This window comes from Peromyscus leucopus, chromosome 13, assembly GCF_004664715.2.
Source record: "Peromyscus leucopus breed LL Stock chromosome 13, UCI_PerLeu_2.1, whole genome shotgun sequence".
NCBI lineage: Eukaryota > Metazoa > Chordata > Mammalia > Rodentia > Cricetidae > Peromyscus > Peromyscus leucopus.
The window spans coordinates 39,682,141-39,697,160 of record NC_051074.1 but is presented as its reverse complement, the minus strand read 5'-3'; positions in this window follow the sequence as shown (position 1 = coordinate 39,697,160).

The following is a 15,020-nucleotide window of genomic DNA, read 5'->3' as shown; positions in this document are numbered from 1 at the left end:
ACCAGGCAGAAGATTCCCAGATGCACCAGCCCTCCCTTTGCAATGCAGGAAGGTTGTTTGGTAGACGTCCAGCCCTGGAGTTCTGTTTTCCCTTCCAGATGGAGACAGGTCCCTTCTGGTAGGCTGCAAAGTTAATCGTGGGCACCCCCGCCCCACTGTGCATGCTTACCCCATCACACAGCTCATTCCTGAACCTGAAGGATACAGGAACACTGCCTGGGGTACCACAGGGTCTCCCCCAGCCCCAAAGATGCAAAACTTCCATCCCGCTGGTTAGCGTTGGAAGGAAGACAGGTACACACGAGTATTCTGTTGCTCAAACAAAAAGGACTGTATGCACGCACATGGAAGACTGATGGCCTCTGGCCAACATGACATAATTGTGACCTGAAAGACTTGTAAGATGGCCTGCTCACGTGTACCCCAGCCTAGGCTGAGGTCACGATACACATGACAAGCCTGGGAAAAGAAGTCTGCAGTAAGAAAATTGAAATGAGTGGGGAACAAAAGAAGGAGAGGCCAAGAGGGGAAAGCGCGTGCGTGCGCGCTCGAGAGAGAACAAATATTTCCATCTCTCAGACCCCACCCCCCCCACACCTTCCCTAAGTCAGAAGAGCCCACAGCGTGGGACAGCCCGCCCGCGGGACAGCTGCCTCTGCACTGCTCATGCCCTGTAACAGAGCTGGTGCTTGCAGAAGCTTCCTGACAGCTGCGGAGATAGGAGGCTTTAGCCTCTAAGGATTGGATGACCTGGGTTGGCGCCCATCTGGGGTTGGGGGTGGGGCAGCTGAGCCCATAAATTTCTCAAGCCAGTGGATGGCAGTGGGAACAACAACAACAACAACAACAACATGAAGCCAGGTGCCGGCCACTGCTCATGGCAGCAGATTTGGAGAGCCATCTAGTACACCTGCGTGTGTGCCCACTGATCTTCCGTTCTGAGTGGGTTGCTTCATAAAAGTCAAGGGAGGTAAGAAGAGTTCTATGCATTTCCTTAGGCCGCTTCTCCTCAACCCTTTACCTCTGTCACCACCGAAAATAGAAGAAACACATGGTGAAGCTCTGGGTCAGGCTGGGGTCTACATCCTGTGGCCCACCCACTTTTCTGCTCCCAGGGCTTTGCCCCTTACTTCTGCCCTGGGCCTCCCCTCCAAGGATATCCTTGTCTCTCTTCCCAGCTGGGTTTCCATGGACTTAGGAGGCAGGGTCAGGATTTCCTTCATCCCCTGTCTACCCCAAGACACCAGGACACAACTCTCCCAGCCTGGCTGCTGATTCTTCCAGATGGGCTCACGCCACAGGTTCTCCCACACCCCAAAACACACCAGGTGAACCCCATATTCTGGTCCTTCTTAAGTCTCTCTCCATCCTTTCCTTCCTTCCTTCTGGTACTGGAGATCAAACCTGGGGCCTCAAACATGTTAAGCAAGCACTTAACTGAGTACCACTGTGTTGTGGGATAATGCTCTAGTACACTGGTTTAATAAAACACTGATTGGTCAGTAGCCAGGTAATAAGTATAGGTGGGATAAGCAAATGAGGAGAATTCTGGGAAGAAGAAGGGCTGAGTCGGGAGTCGCCAGCCAGACATAGAGGAAGCAAAATGTGAAGGCAGAACTGAGAAAAAGTACCAAGCCACGTGGCTAAACATAGATAAGATTTATGGGTTAATTTAAGCGTAAGAGCTAGTCAGTAATAAGCCTGCGCTAATGGCCAAGCAGTTGTAATTAATACTAAGCCTCTGTGTGATTATTTTATAAAAAGCTACAGGACTGTGGGTGAGAGGTTTGTCCTGGCCGCCGGCCAGGTGGGACACTGGAAAACTTCAGCTACATCACTGAGCTGAATTTTTAGCCCCCCCTTTTTTTTTTTAGGAAAAAAAAATCAAGATAAGATATCCTCACAAATTGCCAAGCCACCAAGTTGCCCAGGCTGGCTTTCAACTCTCTCTACTGTCCAGGCAGCCTTGAACTTACTATCCTCCTGCCTCAGCCACTGAGTGCAGTATAGGTTTGCCCCACTGGATCAGCTACTTCCTTTTTTCTGTCTCTGATGACGTTCCATTCGGTGGCTGCCTCTGCCTGTGCTCTGGCCCCTGGTCTTGGGTGTGGAGATACATCGTGTCCTGGTTTGCAGTGTTCACACCTCTCATGAGATTTGCACGCGGTTAGACTGTTCTTGTTGGTGTCCCGCTCCCCGCCACTTTGGCACGGAGGAGTGGGGGACTTAGCTCAGGCTGGTGCCCCTCCCTGCGTACTCAGGCTGCCTGCCAAACAACTAAGACTGTCCCTGCCTGTCCCCTTTCTAATGGCATGGCAGCCTTGACAGAATTGGAGACAGCGATCATGGAACTTGGCTGAGTCTGCTCAGCAGCTGCCCCAGATGGACTACAGAGTATGGAGAAAAACCAACAAAACTGGATGTATTGACAATTAGAGATCGGAGTTCAAGACCGTGCATGGCCACTGAGGAGATGGGGGGCTCCAGGCAGTTTCCTCATCACTTAAAATGGGAATGGTGAGAGAGTCGCGCCCCTGGAGGTGGATATTAGCATATGGCCACAACAGGGAGGAAGATGGGTGGTACATTATTTTGTAGATGATTCGTGGTAAGGTCAGCCACAAGGTGGGGAGGGGAAAGGGAGAACTCAAAGAAAGATCTCCTCCCCTGCTGAGACAACATCTTATTAGCCTCCATTTTCAGAACCTGGAAAAGTGGAGACCCAGGAAGAGTTCTTTCTCTGAGTTCTCCCTTTCCCCTTCCCGCCTTGTGGCTGACACCACGAATCATCTACAAAATAATGTACCACCCATCTTCCTGGGGCTTATGCAGGGACGCTTGGCTCAGTCTGGGAGGAGGGGACTGGACCTGCCTGGACTGAGTCTGCCAGGTTGATCTCAGTCCTCTGGGGAGGCTTTGCCCTGGAGAGGGTGGGAATGAGGGGTGGGCTGGGGGGAAGGGGAAGGGGGAGAACAAGGGAATCCGTGGCTGATATGTAGAACTGATTGGTATTGTAAAATAAAATAAAAGGGAAAAAAATTAGATGTTGTCTCTGGAGTTTGTGTTCTGGTTCAAGTCTGTGTCTTGCTTGTTCCCCACTGATGAGGATTCATTTTCTTTCTCTTCTCCTTGATCAGAGTCTCAGGGAGCCCTAGCCTATCTCCCGACACAGATCCATTTTCCGAGATGTTGGTTTGTGCTCCATGGGCCCCTCCCATGTTCTCTTCATGCTGTGCTCCAGTCCTAGGCTAACTTTCTACCCTAGCCGCAGTCTTCCAATTTCCTGGTGTCTATCACGTGGGAGTCTTCACCCTGTTACTCCTGTACCTGCCCATGATAAGTCACTTCTGCGACTGTCACTTTCCCAGAGTGGCCTGAATGGTCACTGAACCCTTCTAGGGTCTCAGTCTCCTCCTCTGTAAGGAGTACAGCTGACTTTTTGGGATGTGGTAGGGGGAGTGTTTATCCCGTACTATATAAACAGGAACCACAGTCCCGCTATTTTCGTTCCTTATGGTAGATTCTCTCCTGTCCAGTCTCGGGAGCAATCCCTCTCCATTCTGTTTCTCAGTCTGTTTCTCCCTCAAGCAACGTGTGGCTTTAGGGTGGGATACTCTTCCCAGCTCCCATTTTTCTCACCAAAGTCAAGCCTGTCACCTCCTGTCCTACCTGTTCAGATCATCCCTGCTTTCTTAAATGTGGGAGAAGCTATACAGACCTCAGAACTGCACACTGTCCTGCTGGCACATACCTGACGGGTAACTTTCCTGTTGGGGCCGCAACTAGGAGTTCTGTTGGCTGTTTGCCTTACAGTTGCCGTGTGTGTGTGTGTGTGTGTGTGTGTGTGTGTGTGTGTGTCTATGGAGGTCAGAGGAAAGCCTTAGATGTCCTCTCTCAGGCACTTCGTACCTTAAAAAAATTGTTTTGAGACAGGGTTTCTAACTGGTCTGGAGCTTACCAAGTAGAGTAGCTGGTGGACCAGCAGGTCCAGGGATATGACTATCTCTGCCTCCTCAATGCTGGGATTACAAAGTGCATAATACTGCACCTGACTTAAAAATGTAGGTTCTGGGAATTGAACTCAGGTCCTTTTGCTTGCAAGACAAATCCTTTACCAAGCGAGCTATCACTCTAGCCAGACTTGAAATACAAAACAAATCCCCCACCACATGCATGTATATATTAACTGAAGGGCTGCTCGTAATTAAACAAACACTTTGAAATAGTTGCGTGTGTGACACATGCTTGTCACGAAAATAATTGAGCACAGCAGTGGCACACACGAGGAAAGGCCGAGGTGGTGTGCAGACGTGCTCACTGAATGGTGATCACTCCTCACAGGTGTTTACTGCCCGTGGCGATGATGGGATGATGCGACGCTCATTCATAGTTTTCACTGGTGTAGTACACTGTTCACAATACAAGCCGCTACTTCTTCCCCTCCTTTTGTTGTCTTCTTTCCCTTCCTGTTCCTGGTGTGGAATCAAAGTACCTTTAGGAAAGGGGCAGACAGCCTGGGTATCTCTGTTGTAAGTTGCGGCTTCTACAAATGCCTCCCTCAGTTTGGAAGAGAGCTGTGATTCCTGAGTGTTCTGTTCTGAAGATGCAGCTTTGGCTGTCAGAGGGGCCCATCATCATCTGGTTTGGCCATTGAACTTTCCTTCCTTTCTTTCTTTCCTTCCTTCCTTCCTTCCTTCCTTCCTTCCTTCCTTCCTCTCCTTCCTTCCTTCCCTTCCTCCTCCCTCCCTCCCTCCCTCCTCCCTCCATCCCTTCCTTCCTTCCTTCCTTCCTTTCTTGTTTCCTTTTTTGCTCAGCCATCCTCTCCTCCTCTGTCATGGATCTGTCTTCCACCTCTGTTTCCTATCAGGTGCCTCCTCCTGCTCTTGGCTGGTGACTATGGTGGTGTGAGCAGGCTTGAAGCCGGGAGGAGCAGAACCTGGGCCGGGCAGCCAAGTGGAGGAACACCCTCCTGCTTGGATTTCCCAGAGCACGGAGGTAATAATGTATCTCTGAGAACCCTCGCCTACTGGATGGCTGTCTCTTAGCAGTTGACTGGGGGATGTAGCCAAGAGTGGCCAGTGGATAATGTTCATTCTTTGCAGGGCTGCCATGTGCATCAACTGATGACTTTGACCCCGGGGCTGGGAAAGCCACAAGAGGTTTCCTTAGCAGTGGTTCCCAAATGTGAGTGTGCAGAAAATCACTGAGATGTTTTCTTAAAAAACAAAAAATCAATTGACAGTTCTCTCCACATCCTACACAGACTCAGTAGGTCAGGTGAGGTGCCCAGAAACTATCCTTTAGCAACTTGGGTATGGAATCCCAACCATAATTGTGAACACTTGAAAGTATCTCTTGTTTATCCTATTAGTGTTGATGACTAGGCTCGTCCTGTTGTCGCGATTAATCACAGCCTTTCTGCTCAAGCGTAGTTTGTAGGTGATTTTCCATGGCTAATGAAAATCAGGGCCATTGAAGCTTGAGTTGGGTAAAGCTGGCTGCTCCTTCTCATTCACGTCACAACACTTGATCAGAGATCAAACTCAGACCTGATGCTGTTGAATAATTATTCACAGTCACACACACACACACACACACACACACACACACACACACACACTCACTCACTCACTCATAGTGTTAGCTTAAGTAATATCTGTTCTTTGTCCTAGCAGGTGCTCTGGTCTTCCAGAAAAGATTCATTCCAGGTAGAAACTACACAAAGTCAGGAACCTGTTACCCTTATCATCAGTACCAGGCAACAAGAACTGCTCTTGGCCAATGAGAGATGCAGGGCTGCTTTGGGGTCATAGCACATAGCCTCCACATCAGGTCTCTGCATAATGGGACTACCTTTAGTTTTACAAAAAGAACTGGTTTCTATCATTCTTCATTCCGATAAAGAAGCCATCAACTTTACCTGTAAAGCCCCTTGTGTGATCAGAGAATTGGTGGTCAAAGGTGTGATCATAGGACTTGACGTTAAGGAGAAGGATCCCAGGAAGCCACACTCTGCTGGACTTAGCCCTGACCTCACATTTTTTGCTTGGCTTCTGTCTGGTTCAGTTTTTCCCTTGGTCCCTTCATAGCTGCCGGGGTAATAGGAATCCTGAGAGTCCATACTCCCAGAGGTACAAGGTACACATACAGATTTCAGGATCACAGGGGACTGACTCAGCACGGGAGAAGGCATCTCCATTTTAGCAAGCACTCTAGAGGGTCTGCTGTCTGTGGCCCCGTGGCTTCCTTTTGGGAGCAACTGTTACAACTTCTGGAAAAGTAGGAGCGGGCAACTCCAGCCATGGGCTCCTGCAATCCCAGGCCTGCCCTGACATCTGCTGACCCAGCAAATTCAGGTAGCTTGACCTCAGCCAGAACAAACTGCTGCTGTGTACAGTCCAGCTGGCATTCTCCTGGTACTAGGCTGACCCTCCAGACCAGGTCAGTTACACCAGGCTACAGCCCCAGTGGGGTACTATTCAGACCCACATGCTGAGTACGCAGTTGAGACTCACAAGGCCCTGGGATCTATTCTTCTTTCTGGCCCCTGCTCAAATAGCTGGTTTTCATTTTCTTGTTTCTGCCTCTCTGCCCTGCCTCTTACACACCCTTCTTTATCTCAGATCTTAGACTCAGAGGGGTAGGACAGGACTCCGAAACAATCGCTTCTGACTATACATCTAGTAGTGACACACGTGAGCTGTTTTGTCATACTTTACATACGAGCAGTATTCTTACACTTCCTGGGGTCAATCTAGATCCTGTTACTAACCGGCTGTGAAACTCTGGGCAAGCAATCCCTTCTGTTCCTAAGGACCATGCCTGGCACTTAGAGTGCTCAGAAAACACTATTAATTAATCCTATTGTACAGGAAGAATACCAGCTCCCACCACAGCCAACAAGTGACTTAGAGATGAAGGCCTGTGCTTTTCTGCAAGGCCTGGGGGTGGGTTGTCCATCACTCGGGGGTCCGTGAGGTCTTGCCTGAGTTCTCATTATCTCTGTGTGCTCCCTGCAAGGTGGTAATGGGGAGATGGGAGCAGAAGCTAGCTGAACAAATGTTTTGCAGTCCTTCACGGTTGTGTTTGGGCACAGTTTTACACACACACACACACACACACACACACACACACACACACAGACCTTTGACTCAAGTGCAGCCAGGAGACAAAGCAAGCTGCAGGATTTGTACAGGAAAGCCTTGTCCAACACAGACTCTTGAACTCACACCCACTACACAGGAGCACACTCATACCACACAACTCCATCATCATATCCTCAGATACTGCTATGTACATCTGCACATAAACACATCTTATATGTTTTCTTATATACACACACATACATATGCACACAGACCACATGCACATGCAAACATAAATGCTCGTTTTTCTTTTTTAATTATATTTTTATTATTTAAAAGTTTTAAAATTTAAATATATTTTGATCACATTCTTCTCCTCCCCCAAGTCCTTTCAAATCCTCTCCCCTCCCTACCCGCTCAACTTTAAGTTCTTTATAAAAAACAAACAAACAAACAAAAAACTAATAGAACAACAACGCCCCAAACCAAGAAAACAAAATAAAACTGCACCTAAGAAAAGACAAAACAAAACAAAACAAACCCCACCAAACTGCAACCAAATAAAAGCACACGAAACATTGTGGAGTCAACTACTGGTCAACTGTATGTTGGTCAACTACTCCTGAACACGAGGCCTGTCCTGGAGTGGTTGATATACCCAGTGTCACTCTGTTGGAGAAAACTGATTTTCCATTTCTCAGCAGGTATAAATGACAGTTTAGTTGTTAACCTTTACCCTAGTGGCTAAGTTTTCATTCATTCATTCATTTAAAAAATATAACAAAATAAAATATAAATAAGATAAAACAAAACTATTATATCGAAGTTGGACAAGACAAAAAACAAAGAGAAGGAAAAGAGCCCAAGAGAGGGCACAAGAATCAGAGACCTACTTATTTGCACACTCAAGAATCCCATAAAAACAAATATGCTTACTTTCATATGCTCATGTACATATTTATATTTATAGTCTTATACATTCACGTGTACACATTCACACCTACACTTAGGCATTTCCATACTCTCAATACTTATAAAACACTCTTAATGCCCCCCCACGCCATTTTTTATAGATCATTCCTGATGATCTTATACACACCACACACACACACACACACACCATTTTCTTATAGATTCATTTCTGATGATCTTATATTCACACATGCATTCACACATATACACACATACACCATTTTCTTATAGACTCATTCCTGATGATCTTATATTCACACACACACACACACACACACACACACACACACATCGTTTTCTTATAGACTCATTCCTGATGATCTTATATTCACACACATATACTCTCTCACACACTGGTGCTCACATAGACACACAGATCACTATTCCTTCCTTCTCACCCGCCCTTCCTTCCTTCCTTCCTTCCTTCCTTCCTTCCTTCCTTTCTTTCTTCTATGTGTCATTTACATCACGTATCTTGATTCCATTCATTTCCCCATCCCTTCCCACTCACCCTCCACCCTTGCACCCCCCTCCATAAAACAAAATTTAAGAGAAAAAAGGAAAAAAATAAAAAGAGAAAAAATTTAAAAACCTCATTATGGAAGCTGCAGTGTGACACAGTGAGTCACACTGTAAAACCTTTTGTCCAAATATCTTCACTTGCAAGTGTTCATTGCAAAGAGTCTTTGGTCTGGTTTGAGGCATCTGGTTTCTACTGCTCTATCCGTGCTGGGTCCTGCTAGGACTCCTCTTGGATGTCCTGCTGTTGCCCTGTATTATGGAGATCCTGCAGCTTTGGGTCTGCAGGTCAGGTTCCTTCACGTGCTCCAGCACATCATAGATGGGGTGGATGTTGGGGTGGGCCAGGTCATCACCCTCTGTCTGGGCCTGGACAGTTGTAGGGTTGGTCTGCCAGGTGAGAAACGGGGACAGCTCTTTCACATTTATAACTTTGGGGATGACTGTCCTACGCCTGTGCTAACAGGCTTGGCTCTCCTCCCTTGTGACCACAGGGCCAGCTCTTCCACCTGCCAGGCATTGATGGGCATGGGGTTGGGTGGGTGGGGAGGGCAACTCTCTTCTGCCCATGCTGCCGCCACAAGACAGATGGGTAATGGGGACAGCTCTCTCATACAGTTTCAGGGCTGGCTCACCCACATCTGTGCGAACAGGGTTGGTTCTATTGTGCCGCTCTGGCAAGGTGCAGGGCCTGCTTTCCCGGACACTCACATTCTTGGGCCTCACACACACTCTTCTCACATACGCTCACTCCACTGTCAGAGTTTTGTAGGGGTGGTGGGGAGAGGCAGGAACGAAGGAGAGATGGGCAGGAAGAATTCAATGCACATTGATGTTAGTTTACTCCATGCCTATCTTAGAGAAGTGCCAGTTAAAAACCAGACTTGAGTGAGAGCCCACGAGTAAAACCAAGCTGGTTCCAGAGCTGAAGACCTCAAAGGCAGGGTGTGCTTGAAGGGAGGAGGCAAGTTTGATGAATCCTGCTCGGAACACGCCAGGGACAGCGCCAGAAGAGTGTGTCAGATGCCGTGGAACTAGAGTTATAGGTGGTGGTGAGCTGCCACGTGGGTGCTGGGAACAGAACCCAGGTTCACGGCAAGAGCAGCAAGCACTGTTAACTGCTAAACCATCCTTCTAACTCCCTTTCCCCCCTTTAGATCTCTTTCTTGGAATTTGCCTTTTTATAAGTTTTCTCAGGCAGAGGGAAGAAAAGAGTTGTGTCTGAGGAAGATACTCTGACAGGATGGGTGGGGAAGGAGACAGCCCCGAGGAAGGACCCTCTGAGGTGGTTTACATGAAAGAGATGGAAGGGAAGACATGCGTGTCAGGTGCCGGGCAGCATGCTGGCAGGCGGGATGCTAGCCGCTTCAGGAGTGCCGTGATCAAGTGTTCCGACGGTAGGAAGTGGCCATACGAGAGAAGAAGGGCGTACCAAGTTTGACAGGTACACTCGTAGCGGAGATGCTAGGACAGGATCTCTTGTAGCCTAGGTCAGGGAGCGCTGGAGGAGGATGTGCGCATGCTCCTTTGAATGGGGGTACGCAGCTCTGCTGAACTGTGGGGCATCCTGGGGCAGGCACGTGGGGCGGTGCCCTGAGGGGAATGCTCCTGTGTGGGAGGCTGGGAGAGCCGCCAGCTCTGGACACCAGAAAGGTCAGACAAAACAGTCCTCTGGAGAAGAATGGCCAGTGTGTTGTGTGTGTGTGTGTGTGTGTGTGTGTGTGTCTGGAGATGGCCCTTGCTGCCTTCCTCCTAGAAGCCCCCCCCCTCCATCCATATAGAAGGGTTCAGTGTCTGTCTGCTTCGGCTAACCTCTTATCCAAACACCAACGAGGCCAGAACTCCTGTTTCAGCTCTGAGCTCTTTCTAATTTTTTCACTGATCCTGGGAAAAAGCAGGGGCCCTGAGTGATCCTTCCTGAAGGATTGAAGCCTGAGCCTGTACCACAGCTAAAGCCCTCTGTGAGCAGAAGGAAGGGCAACTGAGATGTAATCCATCCCCTAAACCTGAGTGGGACTGAAGTGGATGGCAGCCGGAGGCCTCCTCTTTTCCAGGCTCTGGACTCAGCCCCAGAATATTCAAGTAAAGTGGAAGTAGTATCTACACATGGAGTATTATTTAGCCTTAAAGAAAGAAGGAATGCCTGTCATCAAGTCACAGTACAGATGACCCAGAAGACATCATGCTATGTGCAGTTTAAGAAAAGCCACGGTCACAGAGTCACACAGAGTGGAATGATACTGTGTGGAAATGTGGGCACAGGTATGTGGGCGAACTGGGAAGGAGGAAGGAATCAACTCCACGGGGACAGCCTGTGACCACCGGAGGGTGAGGCCTGCTGCAGTCCGGGTGTGGTTTGTTCTCCAAGGCTTGGTCTGCACACCTGTGTTGGGAGATGGCGGGTCCTTTAAGAGGCGGGAAGTCCTTAAGTCACCGAGGGTGCTGCCTTTGGAAAGGATTAAGCTAGTTCTCATAAAGAGTTGCCAGTTCCGTTCACTTTAGAGTCAGCGCTTGAATCACACGCTGCCCGCCTGTTTTCCGGTGTGACGCCGTCCCACTGGTGGTTCCACAGAGATGAGCTGACACCGGAGCCGCGCCGTGAGCCTCCAGAGCCCTGAGCCGAACAAACTTCACTGAGCTTGGCGTCGTAACCCAGGCCTGTCATCTCAGCTATTTGGGAGGCTGAGGCAGGAGGATCACAAGTTTAAGGCCGGCCTGAGATAGAAGGGGAAGTGTGAGAAAATTAGTGAAACTCTATCTGAAGTCAACATATTGTAAAAGGGATCTGCCAGGGTGCTACCTGGCACATGCAAGGCCCCCCGCACTCAGTCCTCTGCGGTTCCAATAATCATGTTAGCCTGCTTCAGTTCTTGTTAGGGAACATACTCATGCAGGGGTCAGTGGGTGAGTTGTCCTTTTTCTGTCCCTCCAGGAGACTGTTAGGGGGCACTTTCTACGTGGTGTTTCAAAGAACACCTGCAAAACTGAGCCTCGGTTTCCTATGGTGATGGTGGCGGCCAGCGCATGAAGTAGCCTCGTCTGAGCTTCTCTGCCTTCCTCCCAACTCCCACTCCTGTTTCCTGGGTCACTTCCAAAGCTAAGCCACCTGCACACTAGCCCTTGGCACAGGCTTGACTCTCTGGGGGCAAGATCAGGTTAGGGGAAGCTTGGAAGAAGAAATTGGATCTCGGGGCTCCACAGAATTTTAGTAAATTTGATCTGGAAGAATACTTAGAGACCGTATGGCATGCTTACACATTTAACAGATCTGAACCCGGGCCAGACATTTATCCCCAACTCTCCCTCCAAAGAAAATTTGGAATGTGTACTCTTCACGAAGCAAGCTAATCCATACAAAAACACAGCACCTAACACGCAGCCGGTGCTTGGTAAATGTAAAGATAAAATCACACTGGAGAGGAGAGGATAAAGGTCAGCTGTGGTGTTGCACAAAGCATTTCCATATGTCTGTGACGAATTTCTGTCTCCAGAGGCCTGGCTCTGCTCCACCTGCTGCTGCTCTTCTGAGCTGTGATTTGCATATAGGAACGACAGAAACTCTATAGAGCAGTGGTTCTCAACCTTTCTAATGCTGAGACCCTTTAATACAGCTCCTCATGTGGTGACCCCCAACCATAAAATTACTTTGGTGTTACCTCATAACTGTAATTTTGCTACTGATACGAATCATAATGTAAATATTTGATGCACAGGACATAAGATATGCAACTCCCTATGAAAAGGTCACTCGACCCTCATAGGGGTCGTGACCTACAGATTGAGAACTGCTTTAGAGGGTAAAGACATACAAGAAAGGCAACCTTTAGGCAAGATGGTCCCAGTATAAGTTAAAAAAAAAAACCTCAATGGACATTTATTATTATTATTATTATTATTATTATTATTATTATTACCACCAGAACCAGGGAATAGAGACAAAGGAAGCAGTACTTCATTGGAATTGCATAGTACCTCATTGAATCAATCCACCTCAAAGAACTTAGTTTGGTTGCAAAGCTATTTTTGTGCTATAAACTTGGTAATTTTGAAGACTCTGGAGATGGTGGGAGCTGGGAGGACCCTAAAGAGATGCTATCCTTCCTTTAAAAAGCCTCTTCTCTTTAGCCTTCCCTTAGTCTTTTCTTCCTTGCTTAGGAGCAGGAAAGATGTTGAAGAGCATTTTATTGAGAATGGACCTTTCCATTCAAGGACTTCTCTGCTAACCATGGCTCTAACTCAAGGTTGTAAGGAAGGGATGCCTACCCTCACCATCATATTCAGATGGTGAGGTGTTTTTCTCATGGCCAAAGTACTATCACTGTGGAAGATGACACAAACAACTGGCTTTGACTTAAAACAGGGAGCTAAGGAGACTTCAGAAAACCCCCAAAGTCGACTGGGGATGGGAAGAGGGAAGTTGATCCACAGGAAATTGCTCTTTTCTAGGTCACAAATGCTTAAATGCTGGTGATTTCACGTAATTCAACATGTAGCTGGCAAAACATTTAAGAGAGACCCAGAAGGGGGGCAGAGGAAGAGTGAGGAAGCAAGAGAGGAGGTGAGCCAGCGTGAAAGAGGTGTTGCTGGCTTAGATGGGATGGAAATACTCCCCTCGCTGACAGAAGGTAAGAGAAGAAAGTTCTTGGCATGATACGGATAGGAAATGTTCCCACAGGCCCATGTGTTGGAGGCCTGGTTCTCTGTGTTGCTTCTGTTGAGAGGTGATTGGATTATGAGGGTGCCAACATCATCGATGGACTCATCTGATGAACTCAAAGCTGAGTGGACTACTGGGAGGTAGGATTAAGTCAGGGAAAGTAGTGCATGGAGTCACACCTTGTCCCCATATTTTGTTTCCAGATGGCTCTCCCTCCTCTGCTTCCCTGATACCACCAGGTGAGCGCCCTCCTCGGCAAGTGGCATGTCACTTGGATGTGCCACTGGCCAAAGGAATGAAGCCGAGTAACCATGGACTAAGACTGCGAAGTCATGAACCGAAACAAACCTTTCCGTTTGTTGACTTCTTCCTCTCAGGGACTTTCTCACAGTGATGGAGAGCGGACTGACACATCTCTCATGCACATATTCCAAGTGGTGAGTGATGAGGTTACAATTCCATGAAAGATCTGATGGAATAAAACATGGAGGCTTGGGGACTGGCTCCTGGGATCCAGACTGAAGGACATGAGGTGTAGCACTGGTCTCTGGACCAAAGACAATGCGAGCTGCCTCTGCTAGTACATCAAGTCACAGGGATGTAATGACTCAGTACCCATAGTGCCCAAGGCCTTGAACCTTTTCTACCAACGAGTTACATCCCCGTCCCGCTTTAATGACTTAGAAACAAGACAAAGTGAAATAAGGAGTCTATATTGTTAGAAGAATGGATTCCAAATCTTGAAGTTGTGGGGTTCCTCCTCAACCTTCAGCTTGTTCCTTCGCTCATCTTCTCCCATTAAAGCCAGGAATACAAAGTGGTGGCCTATACAGTAGGGCTGGTGTGGGGTGCATTGAGAATTCTGGCTAGTGTGGGGGTGCGTGAGGCTAGAAGTTGCCACCCCACCCCCTCACCCAGTCCTTTTGAAGGAGAAGTGTAGCTGTTTTCACGTTTTTATAATAATTTATCACAAACAAAGCTGTCTACAGATCCGATCTCCCTTATTTTTATTGTCAAACAACCCAGAAAGAAGGAATTGATGGATTATTTTCAAGATTAAGAGAGCTGGCTCAGAGAGCAAGTTCCCCAAGGAATGTCATTGACAGAATCAGGTTCAAACCTGTGCTTTTGGACGCCAGACAGAATCCCGTCTTGGACTTCCTGGGATGAGAGCGGGGTCGTCAAACAACCAGAGAACTCTAATGCGGAAGCGGTTGTTCAGGTATGGAGATGGGTAGACAGGTCCAAATGAGGCTGCCTAGGTCTAGGACAGCAGGGTGCTGGCAGGGGACTGGGATGCAGGTCTGGTGAGAGCTAACGCCTTGATTACAAGATCCCCCGCTGCTTGAGGAAATCTCAAACTGATTTTTTGGGATAGAAGCTGGGAATATAACTAAGCAGATATTTATTAAGTGTCTACTGTATAACTGACCCTGGGGACGAAGCTGTGAATAAAATGGTGGAAAATCATTTTTGACGTCAACTTCTCCAACTCTTAAGTGTAAAAAACTAATAGAACATTTAGAGACATGGTTCGGGCCAGACAAAATGCATCTGTGGGCGACATTTGGCTTACAGGCTGCCACTTTATGACTTCCATCCAAAGGCTTTGATGGTGCAAGCATTCCGTGAAGAACCATGTACTAGGACCAGGGGGAAAGTGTTAGCACATCTATGCATATTTGCTTTAAAAAAAAATCTCATCTGTGGAAATTTTTTGTGCATGCTATATTATACACATGACATTCATAGGGCTTTTTCACTGCATTACAGATATTTAAGGAGAC